The following is a 19027-nucleotide window of genomic DNA, read 5'->3' as shown; positions in this document are numbered from 1 at the left end:
GCCATTTTAAAGAATGGGGCACCTACAGACGTAGCCTCGTTTCGTTAATTGAAGTCTAGATAACAGGGATGCTTCAATTGCATTACTGAGTATCCAGACTCCATCAGTAGTTTGGCAGCCTGGAAACAGCTCTCAATTCCTCAACACTCCAGCTCATGGCAACCAAAGATTCACTCAAATTGAGGGTGTGTGTATCAGGAATCTACCGTACATGGCTTGGCCAACCGATGTTTTAGCATATAGGCGTCTTCCTCAGCCTGGGACAGAATTTGGGGGTTGACTTGTTGATATGTGTGTGTACCTATTGGATGCCGGGGGAGTGGGCAGGCATAGCCTGCCCACGGCTACAAGGCCCCTCTCACGATGAGAGGGGACCTATTAAAAACAGCCCGGTTCCAAGTAAATACGGGGGACAACGAAAGAAAAACCAGGAGCGGGAGTGAGGGTCAAAGGTTTAAAATGAGGGAGCCAGAGGGGGACACCGAGCAGAGGACCCCAGACAGCGCCCACCGTTCCTCAAAGGCGTCCAGGGAGTTGGTGGACGCCGCCCAGAGGAACTCTGCTCGGATTCGTGAGTGGAGGGAGGAACGGAAGTAGGCCCCACAGTCGCAGGTCACCCCCCCTGCCAGCCTCCTCTCCCTGGTTTTGTAAATGGCCATTTTGGCCGTGGCCAGGAGGAGGCTGACGAGGAGGTCCCGCGACTTTGTGGGGCCACGGATAGGGTGTGAGAGGATGAGAAGGTGTGGGGAGAAGTGCAACCTCAAGAGGAGGTTCTGGAGGAGCCGGAAGAGGGGCTGCAGCCTGGCACACTCGATGTAGATGTGCGCCAGGTTCTCCCTCGTGCCGCAAAAGGTACAGGTGCCCGGGATGGGGGTGAACCGCGCCAGGTACACGCCCGTGCTCACCGCTCCGTGGAGGATTCTCCAGCTGATGTCCCCGGCGGGCCGCGGGACCAAGGTGGAGTAGAGGCCGGCCCACCGGGGCTCCCCACCCTCCGATGACGGCAAGAGGTCCCGCCATTTGTGATCGGGGCGGGACACGAGGGTGGGGAAGTGGAGCGTGTGAAGCACGAGCGCGTACAGAAGGTGTTGAGGCGCGGTTCGGAAGGGGACCGGCTGGAAAGTGTGCAGCCGGCTGAGGTGATGGGGGGAAGGGGGGCGGGCAGGATCGCGAAGCCGGGGGCCCACGAAGAGGTCCGGAGGGCTAGGAGTGGGAGGGGGGCGGGGTGCACCCTCTCGCAGGACCCGGCCGAGGTAACTGTGAGCGGTGGAGGGCAGGGCAGCCTTCACCTCCTGGAGTACGAGACGGGAGGAGCGTAGGTCGGAGAGCCCCATGCGCCGGGCGAGCGCCGGGGCCTCCATCCAGTCCCCCCGCTCGTAGTCCAGGAGGTCTCCGACCCTGGTGATTCCACCTAGGACCAGCCTCCAGCGCACCATGCGAGACTCCGCCGCCTGCACACGAAGGTGGGGGTTGTGTAGCAGGGGCTCCGCGAGGAGGTCTTCTCCCACGGTGGCCCCTAAGGACCTGGAGGCTGCGAGCAGCCGCCAAGTGCGGAGGAGGTCCTGGTAGAAGGCCGGCAGCTCCGAGAGGCCTCGCGGACGGTCTCTGCAGGATAAATAGAGGAGCTGCCGGTCGTATCGGAGCCCTCGGTAACGGCGGAGGAAAGCGTGTGCCAGCGTGCTCCATGCCGGACTATCTGCACTGTTGGTGTTGAGAAGCCTCTGCAGGGCCCGGAGGCGGAAGACATGGACCTGAGTGCGCGTGCAGGTCAGGCCCTGTCCCCCCTCCTCCGGGGGAAGATGGAGTACCCCTGCAGGGACCCAGTGCAGTCCTGGCCAGAAGAACTCCAGGATTAACCTCTGGAGCTGGTCCAGGAACCCGGGGGGTGGGACCAGGGTGCTGAGGCGGTGCCAGAGCATGGACAGGACGAGTTGGTTCAGCACCAGCGCTCTCCCTCGGAGGGAGAGACACTGGAGTAGCCCTGTCCACCTCCGCAACCGCTCAGCGACCCTGCTCTCTAGGCCTTGCCAGTTTTCCGGTGGAGAGGGATGCGTGGCGGAGAGAAAGACGCCTAGATAGAGCAGCGGACCCGCGCTCCACCGGATGGCCTGAAGCGCGGGTGGGAGGCGGCTCATCTGCCAGCCGGTCCCGACCACCAGGCCAGAGCTCTTGACCCAGTTGACCCGGGCGGAGGAGGCTGCCGAGTAGATAGCTTGGCAGGCCTCCAGACGCGCCAGGTCTCCTGGGTCGTGGACCACGAGGAGCACGTCGTCGGCGTACGCCGACAGGACTAGCCGCAGCCCTGCCTCTGGAAGCGCCAATCCCGTCAACCTTTGCCGAAGGAGGCAGAGGAAGGGCTCGATGGCCAGAGCGTACAGCTGTCCTGAGAGCGGGCAGCCTTGTCGTACTCCCCGTCCGAAGCTGACCGGAGCGGTCAGGGTCCAGTTGAGCTTGACCATGTACTCCGAGGCAGCGTACAGCACCCCGAGAAACCCGACGAAGCGGGGTCCGAAGCCGAAGGCCTGCAGGGTGCCTAGGAGATACCCGTGGTCCACCCTGTTGAACGCCTTCTCCTGGTCCAGGGACAGGAGGGCGAACGACAGGCCGTCCCTACACCCAAGCTCTAAGAGATCCCGGACCAGGGACAAATTCTGCAAGATGGTGCGGCCCGGGACGGTGTAGGTCTGGTCGGGGTGGACCACGTCCTGCAGCACGGACCCCAAGCGACGGGAGATGGCTTTGGCAATGATCTTGTAGTCCGTGCTGAGGAGCGAGATGGGACGCCAGTTCTTGAGGTCGCGGGGGTCCCCCTTCTTCGGTAGCAGGCTGAGGACTGCCCGCCTGCACGAGAGGGGGAGCACCCCGCTTTGCAGGGCCTCGGCCCAGACGCCGAGCAGGTCTGGGCCGAGGACGTCCCAAAACACGCGGTAAAACTCCACGGTCAGCCTGTCCATGCCCGGGGATTTATTGGTGGGCATGAGACGGAGGGCTTCCGAGAGCTCGGCCAGAGTGAGAGGAAGCTCCAGCCGGTCCCGGTCACCCGTGCTGACCGACGGGAGTTGGTCCCAGAGCACCCTGCAGGCGTCGGCGTCGGTCGGATCCGGGGAGAAAAGGGCGGCGTAGAAGGCGCGAGCCCTCTCGCGCATCTCCACCAGATCCGTAAGAGGGGTGCCATCCTCCGCCAGGAGGCAGGGGATATGTTTTTGGGCGCCCCTCTTTTTCTCCAGGGCGTAGAAGAAGCGGGAGCCGCGGTCCATCTCCCGCAGGAGTTGGATCCGCGACCTCACCAAGGCCCCCTGTGCCCGGTGGGCGTCGAGGGTCCTGAGCTCGTCCCGCTTCTCCTGGTACGTGCCGCAGAGGGATGGATCTCCGGGGCTGGCGGCTAGATGCCTCTCCAGCTCAAGGACCTCCCGTTCCAGCTGCCCTATCAACGCATCCCGCCGCCGGCTGGCCCCCCGAGTATAGTCGCGGCAGAAGAGCCGCGCGCGCACCTTTCCCAGGTCCCACCACCGCCGTGCCGAGGGAAAGGCGTGCCGCTGCTCGCGCCAGGCCAGCCAGAACTCCTGGAAGGATGCCACGAAGCCCACGTCCTCCAGCAGGCTGTTGTTAAAATGCCAGTAGGCCAACCCCCGCTTCCCCAGCGAGAGGGAAGCCTTCACGGCCACCAGATGGTGGTCCGAGAAGGGGGCCGGCCGTACGCTGGAGGCGTGGGCCTGGAAGAGATGGTGCCGCGAGATGTAAATGCGGTCCAACCGGGAGTGTACAGATTTATGGCCCACCACCCGGACGTAGGTGAAGCCGGCGTCCTCGTCCGGGTGGTGGCTGCGCCAGACGTCCACCAGGGAGCGACGGTTAATGAGCTCCCTGAGGACGTCCGCAGCGGCCTGGCACTTCTCGGTCCCCGTGCGGTCCCGCTCCTCGAGGGTGCAGTTGAAATCCCCGCCGAGGACCAGGCACTCGCGAGGATCAATGGTGTCGAGGAAGGCCGCCGCCTGCCGGAAGAAAGGGGTTCTCTCCGGGCCGAGTGTCGGGGCATAGATGTTGACAAGGTGAAGAGGCAGCCCCTCCACCCGCACCCGGAGATACAGCAGGCGGCCCGGCACGACCTCGACGCTCCCCAGCACCTCGGGCTGCAGGTCTGGGGAGAACAGGGTCGCTACCCCGGCCCGCCGGGCCGAGAGATGACTAAAGTGGACCCCGTCTCCCCACTCCAGCCACCACTCGGCTTCGGCGGCCGGAGTAGTGTGGGTCTCCTGTAGAAAGGTGACCGAGTACCCGCCCTCTCGGAGGAAGGAGAGCACTCGGCACCTGCGGAGACCCGACCCGCAGCCCCTGACGTTTAGTGTGGCAAAGACGAACGGCGCCATTTGGAGGGCTGGGGAGGATCCTCGCCAGAGGGAGCGCCGGCGGTTCCCGTGGGGCCACGCAGCAAGCCGTGAGCCACGCCAAAAGTGACGAGGGCGTCACGGAAGCCACGGGCCCGTTGGTAGACCGCGGCGTCCCTCTTCCCGGTCCCCTTACCCTCCCTCAGAAGGGCCCTCGCGGACTCCAGGGCAGAATGAAAATCTCCCCAGCGCTGGAGGGCGAGAGTAACCTTGTTCTTGGAGCCGCGAACATCCTCCAAGAACTGGCGCATCTCGCCCGCCAGCACGTGGGGTGCCGAGGTCTCGGGGTCTTGAGAACCCGTCGGCCTCGCGTTCTTTTGTGCCCCCCAGCCAGAGAAGAGGTTGGGGGAGGGACTGGGGCCTGAGTTTGGGAGGGATGAGGGCGGCGGAGGGAGAGCAGCCCCAGAGGTGCTGGGAGAGGGCAGTGCAAGAGGGGCCTCCTGAGGGGTTACGTCCTCGGGGGCAGGTACGAGTGGGCAGGGGAAAAGGGAGGTGGAGGTATGGGGGCAGGGGAGGTAGAGATCAGTGGGGGAAGAGGGGGGTCATGGGGGGGAGGAGGAAGGGTAGGGTTAAGAGTGGGGGGGATTGCGGGTTCTGGAGCGGGGCATTGGCTGGGAAGGGGTATGGCGGGGGTGGCAAGCAGTGAGGCCAAGGTGGGAGCAAGGGCGGAAATATGGGCCAAGGAGGTCTCCAGGAGGGGGGCTTCCTGAGGCAATGGCAGGGTAGAGGTTGAGGTGCCGGCACTCTCAGCGGGAGGCGCCGGCAGGTCAGGGGAGAGGGTATTGGGGTTTTCATTTGCAGGGACGAAGGGGGGGTGCAAGGGGAGCCCTAATTCCCCTAGGGCGTCTGGGGGCTGGCCGACCTCCGCCGGGGGGTTGTCCCTAGTTGGGGGAGGGGTTGCCCCTTGGGACAACTCAGGGCAGAAGGAGGTGGTAAGTGAGGGATCGCTGGTGGGAGGGGTGAGGGAAAGTGGGAGGGGTGAGGGAGAGTCCAAAGGCGGCCCACAAGCCTCTAATAGCAGGCCTTCCATGTCCAGGGCCACCGGGGTGAGGCCCAGGGCCTCGACCTCCTGTGAGAGGAGGGCGAGGCCGGGAGCCACCTCCTCCAGGCGCTCCATTACAGCCACCTGGGTAGCGGCCGGAGGGGTGTCGGAGGAGGGCGCGGGCACAGGGAGGGCCGTCTCGGCCTCCTTTGGCTCTGGCTTGAGGGCCGGGGGGGGTGCCAATTTCCTCGGCCGCGGCGGCGGCAACCTCCGTCGCCCCCGGCAGATGGTTGGCAGCCGGGGGTTCGGCGGGTGGAGCGGGGCTGGCGGATCTCTTGGGTGCCTTGCGTGTCACCTCCACCCCGTCCTCCGGCGGGGTGGGGTGCCGGATGCGCGCACCCCCTTTTTTCCTTTTCCCCCCCACCAATACCCAGTCCTCCGAGGAGGCGGGCTGGGCAGTAGAGGAGGAGGGGCCAGGGGATAGGGCCGACAAGGAGGGAGGGAGGGAGGAGGGGGGTGGGGCGGCGAGGGAGAGGGGCGGCCCGCCCTGGGGTGGGCCCTCTTGTGGTCCTGCCGCCGGCCCTGCCTCCCTCTCCTCCACGGGCCTGGCTTTTGTGCCCGCTCGGGCGCCGGCGCCCGCTTCTTCTCTCCCGGCACCATGCTTCCGGGCGCCCTCCGACGCCCGAGCGGCGATGGATCCGTCCGGGCCTAAAAGAGTAGGGGCGGTCCCAGGGCCTGTCGCGGTCGGGGCGCCGCCGGTCTCGTGGCTGATGCCCCCCGGGTCGGAGGAGGTCCCGGGCTCCTCTCCTTTGTGCCGGGCCAGGGGGCAATCCCTCCGGACATGCCCCGCCGCCCGGCACCCGAAGCACCGGGCCTCCCCCAGGGTGTAGAAGACCCGGTACTGGGCCCCTTGATAGGGCACCAGTATAGTCCCCTCCTGGGCCACCCCGCCCTGTGCTGCCGCCGGCGGCAGTTGGACTCGGGCCTGCCGGTGGAATGAGAGCACGTGCCGGAGGGCGGGGTCTTTGCAGCCTAGGGGGAGGGGACTCAGGACCGTCAAAGGCCGGCCCAGGGCGGTGAGGAAAGGCAGAAGGGCGGTGTTGGGAAGGAAGGGCGGGACGGACGAGAACACCACCCGCACGCCCAGGTCTTCCAGCGGCTCCAGGGGCACGTGCACGCCCCCAACCGCCAGGCCCCTCTCCACTGCCTCCTGGGCGGCGGCCTCCGAAGCCAGGAAGAAGATGATCTTCCCGAACATCCGGGAGGCCGCCACCACGGCCGCGGACCCCACCACCCGTGCCAACGCCCGCACGTAGGTCTCCACGTGGGGCGAGGCAGCCACCAGGAGGCAGCGGACCCCGTACCTCCTGGTGAGTGCGGGGAAGGGGCCGCGACCGTCGGGGATGGTAGTCCTGGCGGAGGCGGAAGGAGCAGGGTGCGGGGCGGCGGCCGCCGCCTGGGCATACAACCTGGGGGCCGAGATGTCGGGGCCCCCAGGGGTGGTGGAGGGAGCAGCGGGAAGGGGAGAAGGGGAGGCTGCGGCGAGTGCTTGGGCAGCGGGGGGGAGAGTCCCCGCCACGGGGGGTTTAGCCTTCCGGGCGGGGCTCTTGCCCTTTCCTTTCCCCTGGCCCTTCCTGCCCTTGTGGGGGGGTGGGTTCGGGGCCAGGTTGCTGGAGGACGCCGCGGTGGAGGTGGTGGGAGCCCCGGAGCCTGCGCCTGCGCCCGCGCCCTCAGCCGACATGGCGGCAGAGTCTTGGGCAGCCCCGGATGAGTGGGCCGCCATTTCGGGGGTGGGTGGGGTGACAGTGGAAGACAAGGGGAGGAGGGGGTCACCGGATGACCCTACGTCGGGTGTGGGGGTCATGGTGGTGGGTTTATAAGATGGGGGAAGTTTGTTGGGCGTGGGGCCTTTAAGAGAGAGCGGGGGAGGGGAGGAGAGTGGAGGGGAAGGAAGGGTGGAGGCGTGGCTGCCCCTCCCCCACCGGCCAGGCTGAGGACCCAGTCAGATGGGGGAAGGGCAGAGCGAGGGCAGTGAGGTCAGGGGAAGGTGAAACCTAAGATGGCCGCTGCTCCCAGCACAAGATGGTAAAATGGCTCCTTTTCTGCACTGGGATGTGAGGAATTGAAGTTTGTGCGTGTGGGGGGGGGGCTCAGGTGCTTGGGTGAAGTGAAAAATAAAGGGGGGTGGGAGGGGGCGTGGGCACAGCCAACCTGGTGGAAATGGGGGGGTGGGGGTGCCCACGTGCGCCTGAGGGGGGGGGGCCCACAGCAGCTGCTGCAGAGCCTTTAAGAAACCAGGGGGAGAAGGAAGGGGCAGCTGGTTAGAAGGGGGCCCAGGTGGAGGAGGGGCGGCAGTAAGGGGGGGTGGCTGCAGGGGTGGGGCAGGGGCACACCCTAACACCCCACCCCTGGCTATGCAGCCACCCCTCTGGAGCCCCGGTGGAAAAGAAGGGCTCTGCCCAAACTCACCCCTCCCAGGCCACTCCACAGGAGGAGGCCTGTGGAGGGGGCCCAACCGCCGCTTTCAGAAGCCCCTTACCTTTCCTGGGGGGTGAGGATGCAGCAGCTGCTGGATGAGGAGGTGGGCTGCTCAAGTGGGGGGCAGCAGCAGTTCCCCTGCCTTTGGTTGTGTGGGGAATGGGGAGCAGGGGAACGCAGCGCTGCTGAAGGCTGGGAGGACTGAGTCTGTCAGAGGTCATCTGCTTGAGTATGCAAAAGATGTGCATGTGTCATACGTTTTCAGGCAAAGCCTAATGGGTAGCAAGTTAGCCATGAGATTTGGTCTATTGTAAACATGTAGTTGTAAAATCACAATTTAAGCTGACACTTAAAGCGGGAGTTGTGAGATGTCACCAATGCTCTGGGTTGTTGTGGGGGACAGGGCAGCCACCGTAGCTGATAAAGACGTTGATTACACAGGGCTCCCTGGTTTAAAGCCTGGGGAGAGAAAAGGGGAGAAGTACTGGTTGAGCTAGTTTGCTGAGTGCCATAGCCTTGCCTATGCTTTGGCCATATAGCTGTAAACCTGGCTCGACAAACTCTCCCCAACTGCAGCTGCATCTGCACCTGTATGTGCATGCTACTTTGAAGTAGTGGCACCAACTTCGAAATAGCGCCTGTCGCGTCTGTACGCGTTCAGCCCTGTTTTGAAGTTAACTTTGATGTTAGAAAATGAGACTTCAAAGTTGTTAATCTCATGAGGAGATAGGAATAGTGTTTTAGTTTGATGTTAAACGTCAGAGTAGGGACTGTGTAGATTATGGTTACGTCTACATCTGTAGCCAACATTGAAATAGCTTATTTTGATAAATAACGTCTACGGCTGCGTCTACACGTGCACGCTACTTCGAAGTAGCGGCAGTAACTTCGAAATAGCGCCCGTCACGTCTACACGTGTTGGGCGCTATTTCGAAGTTGAAATCGACGTTAGGCGGCGAGACGTCGAAGTCGCTAACCCCATGAGCGGATGGGAATAGCGCCCTACTTCGACGTTCAACATCGAAGTAGGGCACGTGTAGACGATCCGCGTCCCGCAACATCGAAAGAGCGGGGTCCTCCATGGCGGCCATCAGCTGGGGGGTTGAGAGATACTCTCTCTCCAGCCCTTGCGGGGCTCTGTGGTCACCGTGGGCAGCAGCCCTTAGCCCAGGGCTTCTGGCTGCTGCTGCTGCAGCTGGGGGTCCGTGCTGCATATACAGGGTCTGCAACTAGTTGTTGGCTCTGTGTATCTTGTGTTGTTTAGTGCAACTGTGTCTGGGAGGGGCCCTTTAAGGGAGCAGCTGGCTGTTGAGTCCGCCCTGTGACCCTGTCTGCAGCTGTGCCTGGCATCCCTATTTCGATGTGTGCTACTTTGACGTGTAGACGTTCTCTCGCTGCGCCTATTTCGATGTTGGGCTGAGCAACGTCGAAGTTGAACATCGACGTTGCTGGCCCTGGAGGACGTGTAGACGTTATTCATCGAAATAGCCTATTTCGATGTTGCAACATCGAAATAAGCTATTTCGAAGTTGGGTGCACGTGTAGACGTAGCCTACATGTCCTTCAGGGCCGGCAACGTCAATGTTCAACTTGAACGTTGCTCACCCCAACATCGAAATAGGCGCAGCGAGGGAACGTCTACACGTCAAAGTAGCACACATCGAAATAGGGATGCCAGGCACAGCTGCAGACAGGGTCACAGGGTGGACTCAACAGCCAGCTGCTCCCTTAAAGGGCCCCTCCCAGACACAGTTGCACTAAACAACACAAGATCCACAGAGCTGACAACTGGTTGCAGACCCTGTGCCTGCAGCATAGATCCCCAGCTGCTGCAGAAGCAGCCAGAAGCCCTGGGCTAAGGGCTGCTGCCCACAGTGACCATAGAGCCCCGCAGGGGCTGGAGAGAGAGCATCTCTCAACCCCCCAGCTGATGGCCGCCATGGAGGACCCAGCAATTTCGACGTTGCGGGACGCGGATCGTCTACACGGTCCCTACTTCAACGTTGAACGTCGAAGTAGGGCGCTATTCCTATCTCCTCATGAGGTTAGCGACTTCGACGTCTCGCCGCCTAACGTCGAAGTTAACTTCGAAATAGTGCCCGACGCGTGTAGACGTGACGGGCGCTATTTCGAAGTTGGTGCCGCTACTTCGAAGTAGCGTGCACGTGTAGACGCAGCCGATGCGCGTCCCACAACGTCGAAATTGCTGGGTCCTCCATGGTGGCCATTAGCTGGGGGGTTGAGAGATGCTCTCTCTCCAGCCCCTGCGGGGCTCTATGGTCACTGTGTGCAGCAGCCCTTAGCCCAAGGTTTCTGGCTGCTTCTGCGGCAGCTGGGGATCTATGCTGCAGGCACAGGGTCTGCAACCAGTTGTCAGCTCTGTGGATCTTGTGTTGTTTAGTGCAAGTGTGTCTGGGAGGGGCCCTTTAAGGGAGCGGCTTGCTGTTGAGTCCGCCCTGTGACCCTGTCTGCAGCTGTGCCTGGCATCCCTATTTCGATGTGTGCTACTTTGACGTGTAGACGTTCCCTCGCTGCGCCTATTTCGATGTTGGGCTGAGCAACGTCGAAGTTGAACATCGACGTTGCCGGCCCTGGAGGACGTGTAGACGTTATTCATCGAAATAGACTATTTCGATGTTGGCTGCACGTGTAGACGTAGCCCCCACCTGTTAAAAGATAGAGCTGGATACCAGGGTGTTTGTAAAACCCCACGGTAGGAATACCAAGAGCTGCAATCCCAGCATGGCAGCTGAAAACATGGGGTTCTGCTTTAGGTCAGTCCCCCAGCAGTGGGGTTAGAACTGGTAGACGACAGCAGGAGAAGGGGGTGGCTAGTAGTGGCAGCAGCAGTGGTGGATGGTGGGGACTGGTATATGGCTGGTCAGAGCAAGGGGAGGCTACAGTCAAGTGGATAGCTACTATTGCCCTGCTGATGTGTCTGTGGGCTTTGAGTTTGGGACTGCACCGCAGAGCGTACACCCTATAACTGTGTGTGGAAAAGGGCCAAGAGCCCCAGCAAGAGACTGGGTTCTACTGCATATGGGAATGGTATCTGGGTAAAAGGGGTTTTGTCTCTTCTGTGCTGAGATATACTGCATCTGTCGCTGTAACCTTGGGGTAGGTTACGGTCATTAAACAAGCCATTTCTATCTCAGACTCTGTGCTTGCGAGGGGGGGGGGGGGGGGAGAACCGCCTTATAGGCACCCAGCACGGGGGTGAAATTGTCCCAGGCCACTGGGTGGGGGCTTGAGCCAGTTGGTTGTATCCTTGATAGGAAAACCCCACAAGAGTTGAACCGGGCCCTTCTGGCAGGCATCTGGCATTAACAGAAGGGTTACATAAGTATGTGGGGTTTTTCAGAAAGGAGTTTTGTGAAAACCCACTGAATGCCATGCTAGTCTGTGTGCGAAAGAAACAACGAATGTACATTCCACAGGTTCATGAGTAAACTTCTGAATGGCTACTGTAGAGGTGGCCTTTGGCAGAAGAGTTACATGTGAAAAAAGAACAGGAACGCTGCTTGTTGTGTCTGCCTGGCTGGCTGGGTTTGCTGGGCTAACAGGAACAGATAAGAGCAGTTACAGGGTTATGGGCCGTGGTTCGGGCCGTGGTGACAGTGCAATACATGAGCATACGCTGGAAGGCTGCCTGGCTCCCTCTCTCAGACTGAAGTCAAGTTAGGCCCATTTAGGACTGGCAAGAGGGCTTGGGGGGAGCAGCAAAAGCAACAGTAAAAGCTAAAGAAAATCCTGGCCGTGGCCAGAACGCACCCTCTGGCATGACCCCTCCCCCGTGGGACACAAAGGAGGTGGGATGAAGCCTCCTGTCTCAGGACCCGCTCAAATGGACGGTGACTATAAGGGATGTGGCTAAGGGCACACGCTGCAGGTATAGTGAGGCCTAATCAGAGGGGGTGTCAGGGAATCGGGCCAGCGCGGTGTTCTGCAGTGTCTGAGCTGGGAAGCGAGACAGCGTGAAAGCTCTGGGTTGTCAGGCTGGCAGAGGAACCCTGGGGAGCAGATTTGGCCAGGTTGCAGAGCTAGGGGTGCACTTGCTTGGAACTAACTTACTTCGGGCTTCTGATCTCCTGATTTCTGCTTGTGTGACGAGAGCTGGGGGCGGGGTGAAGGGAAAGCCTTCCAACTCTACCTCCTTGGGAACCAGAGCCACCTCCCCACTTCCACCCCCACCCACCCCCCTCTACAGCCACTGGGCTCACACACCTCTAGCCTGGAGGCAGAGCTGGGCCCTGCCTGTTCACATTGTCCAAATGCCCACCAGCTAAATGGGGAGCCCAGGGGGTTTGGCCTTTGGATGAAGAATGCTTGAGAACAGGGGCAGCAGCTCAGGTTTGTTCAGCTTTTGCAGAGATCTTTGCAAAGCTGTCAGCAACCAGCTGGGGCAGCTGGTTTTCCGGCAAACACCTCCGCGGCGGGAATGAGGGGGACAGATCTCAGGCCAGGCCGTTCTACAGTTGGGCTCCGCTGTTTAAATAGTCTGCAGCAAGGTAGTTAACATTAGACCACCACCAGGTTTTAGAGTTACCGGCCATTGAGCTGAATGGAGCCACTCAACACTGTTATTTCTGCATCCCTGCCGGAAGGCTGCATCAGGCAGTGCTGCGCAGGGGCACAGCTGGGGGGTTTGCTGCTTCCCAGAACATTAGCATCCCAAAAGAAGCATTATTTGGACTCTGTGGGTCCTTGGGACACCCCCACCCCATTGGCCCACGTTGGGAAGGCATTTGGGATTGAAGACGATTTGCGTACAGGTACAGGCATCTCCCTGGGGTCTGCAGGGGGGCTCCTTCAGAAACGTTTGGAGACTGGAGGGCAAAGCTGTGGCTGAGTCTAATTTTAGGGGAGGGAAAATGTAATGGAGCATTCAGAGCTTGGCAGGGGTATGTAGCTAAACTCTTCCCACATGGTGCCCCTGATTCTTGGGGTACTGAGTGTGGATGTATGGATTCCCTTCCCTCCACCCCACAGTTGGCTTGGAATCAGTTACTGTGACAGCAGCTGCTGATCCCCGTAAACTCGGATCGGTGCTCCAGGGCACACTCTGAGCGGCAGGCTGGGCGGTAAAGCAGCCCATGCGTCACTTCCAGCTTCCCGCTTGCAAGCCCCTTAACCTCGGCTTCTTTGGGACAGAGAGAGCCGTGTTAGTCTGTATTCTAGCAAAACAAAACAGCGGTCCGCTAGTGCTTTACAGACTAGCAAAATAATTTATTCAGGGATGAGCTTTCATTGGACAGAGCCACGTCTTCAGATCATAGCCAGACCAGAACAGACACAATATATAAAGCCCAGAGGTCCAAAAATCGTCATCAAGGTTGGCAAGTCAGAAGAGCAGAGGGGTGGTGGGGCAGGGGGGAGTTAAGAGTTAGATAAAATAAGAAAGCACTTAAAAGGTAAAAGAGTCCTTATAATGGGGCAGGTAGTTGCTGTCCCTCTTGAAACCACGTGTCAATGTGTCGAATTTGAATACGAATGTTAGTTCTGAGCATTCCCTCTGTAGACGGTCGTTAAAGTCCCTTTTCAGTAGCACTCAAGCTCTCAGGTCTTTAACAGAATGGCCCGCTCCAGTAAAGTGCAGGCGGACAGGTTTGTGTATTTGGAGTTTTTTAATGTCTGCTCTATGTCCGTTCATTCTTTGTCGAAGAACGTTTGCGGTCTGTCCTATATACGTGGTGTGTGGGCATTGTTGGGGGAGTTCAGAGGCTCAACACATTCCACATGCGCTGCCTTAGGCGCATTCTCGGTATCTCACGGCAGGACAAGGTCCCCAATAGCGCTGTGCTTGAGAGGGCAGGCACCGCCTCCATGTTCCCCCTTCTCAAACAGAAGCGTATGCGCTGGCTGGGCCATGTCTCACGCATGACGGATGGGCGAATACCGAAGGACCTCCTCTTCGGCGAACTGGCTTCTGGAAAGAGGCCGAAAGGGCGACCAAAATTGCACTACAAGGACACGTGCAAGCGTGACCTCAGCGCTCTCTCTATCAGCGTGTACACCTGGCATTCACTCGCCTCAGACAGGCACGCCTGGAAACAGGGAGTGAAGGAAGCTCTTGCGATGTATGAAACTACCTTGGTGAAGGAAGTGGAAGACAGGAGAGCCCTCACGAAGATCCGTGCCCATGATACCAGAGCGACATCTGCCTACTGCTGCTCACAGTGCGGAAAGGACTGCCACTCCCGCATTGGATTGCACAGCCACAGAAGACGCTGCTCGAATCAGTCCAACTGGGGCGCAAACCCATGATGCCTTGGGATCGAAGGATGCCTACTGAGCATTGTTGGCACATGATGGCATATATGATTTTAGCTGAGGAAGAGGAAAATGTGCCCATGATCCTGTACTTAATGTGGTTAGGTCCAGGGATGAAATCTCCAGCATAGATATGTGGGCAAAGCTGGCAACAGGGCTTGTTACAAGGAAAAGTTCCAGGATTAGTATTTTGGTGGTATAGCCTGTGGTTGCTAGTGAGAAGCCTGATAAAGTTGGGAGGTTGTCTATAGGAGAGAACAGGCCTGTCACCTAGGGCCTTCTGGAGTGTGGCATCATGATTAAGGATAGGTTGTAGGTCTTTAATAATTCGTTGCAGTGGTTTGAGTTGGGGGCTGTAGGTGGTGACTAGTGGTGTTCTGTTCATGGCTTTTTTGGGCCTATCTTGGAGTAGTTGGTTTCCGGGTATTCATCTAGCCCTGCTGATTTGCTATTTTTTTTTTTTTTTTTTTAAGCTTCACCTGGTGGGTAATTCAGGCTTATGAATGTTTGGTAGAGATCTTACAAAACAAAGCAGCCGAAATGCAGCACTTTAAAGACTACCAACATGATTTATTCGGTGATGAGCTTTCGTGGGACAGACCCACTTCGTCGGATCAATGGTAGAGATCTTGTAGTTTTTGGTCTCTGTCACTAGGATCAGAGCAGATGCGATTGTATCTCAGGGCTTGACTATAAATGATGGATTGTGTTGTGTGTACAGGAAGGAAGCTAGAAGCATGTAGGTAAGTCTAGCGATCAGTGGGTTTCCGGTAGAGTGTGGTACCAATCAGGCCATCCTTGATTTGTACTGTAGTGTCCAGGAAATGGATCTCTTGTGTGGAGTGGTCAAGGCATAAGTTGATGGTGGGGTGCAGATTGTTAGAGTCTCTGTGGAATTCTCCTAGAGTCTCTACACCAGGGATCCAAATCATAAAGACGTCATCCATGTTTCGTAAGTACAGGAGGAATCATAGGGGACGAGAGCGTCTTTGGGAGTGGCTGTGACACTGCTGTGGTCCCAGGAGTGGCTCCCTTTCCCAGCAGAAAATGCAACACAGTCAACACAGGTAGGACTTGAATCCACAACTCTGCAATCCTCCATTAGGCTACTGGGTCTGTCTGTAGATTACAGGCTTTTTGCTTCTGAGTGTGATGAAGGTTACTCAGCTGCCGCCCCTCAATGTTCTGCCAGTGCGGGGGTCAGGAGGGAATTTCTCACTTCCAGACTTTGGCAGCCAAGTACCTGATTAGGGTCAAGTGGGACCTTTCTTAGAAGCAGCTGGTGTTTGCCACTGGCCCAGAAAGGCTCCCACCAGCCATCCCATGCTTGGAAAGCAAATCCCTGCAAGGGAAAGGACCAGAGTGTGTTGGCAGGTGTAATAGGACGGGGTTTCTGGGCACAGCTAGAGAACTCAATCCAGGGCAACTTTGCTTAAAATCCAGGCTGCTTACAGCCTCAGGCTGGGATTTCCTTCTCACTAAGGCAAATCCAACCAGCCACCACTGCACCTCTGCCAAATCCACTGGCCAGCCAGAGCCACACCAGCAAACCCCCAGACTTCCCAGCTGCTCTACCAGCCCAGACCAACAACCCCCAAATTAAGGTGAGAGGCTCTTAAGCCTATTTCACCAAACTCCACACAGATTTTTTCAGTTCCCAAAGGGCCCAGCCCCAGCTCCAGCCCCAGCCCCTGGTCAATATATACTTGGATCTTACCCAAAACAACACACTCAGCAAGTCTTTAGATCGAATATCGAAAGATTTATTAACAAAAAAGAAAGAACAGGGTTAGAGAGAAGAATTGTTAAAGCAAAACTTTACGTGTCAGTCATAACTTCTGACGCAGCCAGCGTTGTTATTTGCAGATTCTTGAAAGTCTCTGAAAGTTGATTTCATGTTACATAGATGCAGTGATTGGAGCACCGTAGGTCCGGCCTGCTGGAGTCCATATGCTAGAACATGGCCCTTTGGAGACCACAAGACAAAAGATCCAATATGGACACTGCTAAATCCACATCATCCTGCTGAGGGATAGGCCCCCAGTCCAGACAGGCTTAACTGCTGAAGACTGAAGAACCAAGAAAGTCCCTGCCAGGGCCCATCTTACAGCTTTTCATATGCGGAGGGACAATTCCATTCTGCTCCATGGGCCTTGGCCCACCACCTGAGCCGGTGGGTCACTGTGCCGAGTTCCCATTCGTTGCAGGCCCAGCAGGAAACCCACCGTCACAAAGTGAGCGTTGGCCGTCTGGGCCTCTGCTCAGTCTATTGTCCTGGCTGGGTGGAGCCCCACCTCCCTCTGTGAAGCTCAGCACTGAAGCATTTCTCACACAGCTGCAGAGCTAAACATCTATAACTCTGCCTACGTCCATGCTACAGACACACAAGTAGCACACGTAGCTTCAGGGCATCAGCAGCTTTCATTCGACACCTCACCTACCCCCTCCCCTCGCCCCAGGAACAACATTTGGGGCCAATAGCCACCCTGGGCATTCAAATAGCTTCCAGACCCCACACAAAAGTTCAGCCACATGACAGCATGGCCTATCTCTAACCCTCTGGCTCTCCGTCTCGCGCCGTGGGGCGACCATCCACGTCACTGCAGCATGCAGGGCAGCAAACAGGATCAGGGCACCAGGGCTGTACAGTAGCCAACTGACAGTACTGCAGCTGGCCCAGACAGAGACACACGCCTCATGGAGCACGCTGGGGAGTGGGGCAAACTGGCGAGAAGGAGATCCCGGCCTGGGGCTGTGAGGGGCCTGCACTTTAAGCAAAGGAGCCCTGGAGTGATTTCTCCAGCCGTGCCCAGAACCTCCCGGCCATTATGCTGCTAGCGGTGGCTCTGGGTCACTCCTGCAGGGGCTCGGTGGGCTGTCGGGCTAGCACGGTTCGGGCTTGGTGGCCGAGCTGGAGTTCAGGAGTGACGCAATGGGCCCTTGGGGTGAAAAGTCGTGGGCTGGGGGAGTAGCATAGCGGGGCCCTGAGGTGCGGTAGGGGTATTTCACGGGCCCTGCGATGGGTGTGCGCATTCCGTGTTCCAGCTGGTGTGTATCATGGACCTTGCAGGGCCTGGCCTGTTGCAGCTGTCCACTTGGAGCATTAGCCCTGTTGTCCACTTGGACCAATAGCCCTGTAGGTGAGGCTGGAGCTGCGGCTGTGGTTAGCCCCATGTTCATGGCCGGATCTCAGTTTGACTCCCGGATGCCCCAGTCTCAGGGCTTTGCTTCCCCTGCTGGGCTAAGCCCAGCCAGGTGATTTGTGGGGGCCGTGTTCTGAGATCGCTGGCCTGGGTAACAAATTGGCCAAAATTCCCTGGAAACCAGAGGTGCTCGCTCCAGAACCTGCAGCCCTGGTCTGGAGTAACCAGGGGGGAATTCCAGCTTGCCCCGTAGTGCCTATCCAGGCAGTGCTGATGAGGCCCCACGTAACTGTACCCTCCTGGCTCCTGGAGGCTGGGGCGGATGCCCTGCTGCAGAGGCTAATTCCGTCTGGACCATCTCCCAGTTCCACCGTGAGCAGACCCCATCCCCTTCCCTTTCCCAGTCTCTGTGTAGCCGAGTCCTGCTTCTTCTGGGTCTGGGTGCCTGAGATCAGCTCGCAGGGCAGGGCAGGGCAGGGCAGCCACCTCCATTGCCACGCTGGAAGAGCAGCGAGTGCGCCAGGCCAAGAGTCAGCTCCCAGCCGGGTTTATGAGCCTCCGTTCGGTCCCAAGGGAGAGTGCAGATGTCAGCTCATTTCCTAACAGTGGCTGATGACAGTGGGCAAATGGCAGCCAGGCAGGTGGCACCGGCAGGGTGAGCTGGGCAGGCAGGGAACCTTGTGTTTGGAGGAGGCTGTGGGCTCCCGTTGCTCTCAGTAGCAGTGGGCAGAGCACGGGGGTGGGCACCCTCCAGGCCCCGGGTCTTTTGTGGGTTTGTGGGGAGCAGGAAACCCCGACCTGCCGTGGAGCCCAGGGCTCCCACAGGCCGTCTTGCTGCTTGGAGGCACCTTGCAGAGCAGGAGGAAGGATCTCATTTCCCGGGGAGGCAGCGCCGGGGCAGAGCATGCCCAGGACTCCCTCGGGGGATGTGCATCTCCCGCCGCGGCGACGCACACGGGCCAATCTGCGGTGAGCTGTCAGCCAGCCCAGCCAGGCAGGCACCTTGTGCCGCTGCAGGTGACGGGCCCATCTCCTGTGCACAGGTGCGGAATGAGCAGGGGCAGTATTACCAGCGCTGCCTCTGGCAGCCCAGATGCCAGGGTGATGGGCCCCTCCCAGCATGGCTGGCCCTGTCAGGCAGTATGGCGCTTAGCCCCATGCCCCCGACACAGTCCTTTCGCCCCCCCAGGTGAAGAGAGGAAGTGTGTGTGGCCAGGTCAGGCATCTCTGGCTGGACGTGAGAGAGCGGCTGGGCTGAGCGGGAGCTGGGATGCAGGAAGTGTCCTGAAGGTGCGCTGGTGTCGCGTCCCAGCCCCAGCCCCAGGGGAGGAGGATGCACTGCAGAGCAGCCTGGGAGCACGAGCCGCTGCCAGCGGGGTTTGGTTCTGGCTCTGCCTCCTGTCGGCAGGGGTGGGTGGCCATAGGGGAGGGCAGCCCAAAGAGAGGCAGCCAGCACCGGGTTCTGCCCCAGGGGCTGGGGGCAGGAGCCTGAGGTGCAAACTGTGCAAAGCTCCGTCACTGACATGCAGATGGGAATCGCTGCAATCAACAGTCGGGAGGGAGCCAGGAGTCCCAGGAGTGAGGGGCTGGGGTGCAGCCTGTGCAGTGCAGGATTACACTGCCGGCGCCGTGCACTGCCCTGGGCCGGGAGTTGCGCTGGCTCAGCCATGCAGAATAGTAGGCAAGGCGACCAGCGGTGCCTGGGGCAGAGGGGCTGGCAGCAGTCACCTGTCTGGCCTGGCCCCTCAGGCTCAGGTGGGCCCATGTGT

At 59.4% G+C, this 19027-nt stretch overlaps 1 protein-coding gene across 2 annotated transcripts in view; it reads left to right on the top strand.

Annotated features, from left to right (window-relative positions):
• LOC142009048 (zinc transporter ZIP4-like) overlaps window positions 1-19027 on the top strand; it is a 47371-nt gene that overhangs the window by 15631 nt on the left and 12713 nt on the right. The window lies entirely within an intron of this gene.

The sequence above is a fragment of the Carettochelys insculpta genome, chromosome 2 (genome assembly GCF_033958435.1).
Source record: "Carettochelys insculpta isolate YL-2023 chromosome 2, ASM3395843v1, whole genome shotgun sequence".
In the NCBI taxonomy this organism is placed as follows: domain Eukaryota; kingdom Metazoa; phylum Chordata; order Testudines; family Carettochelyidae; genus Carettochelys; species Carettochelys insculpta.
Note: the sequence above shows the minus strand (reverse complement) of the source record. Positions and strands in the feature narration are given on the sequence as shown.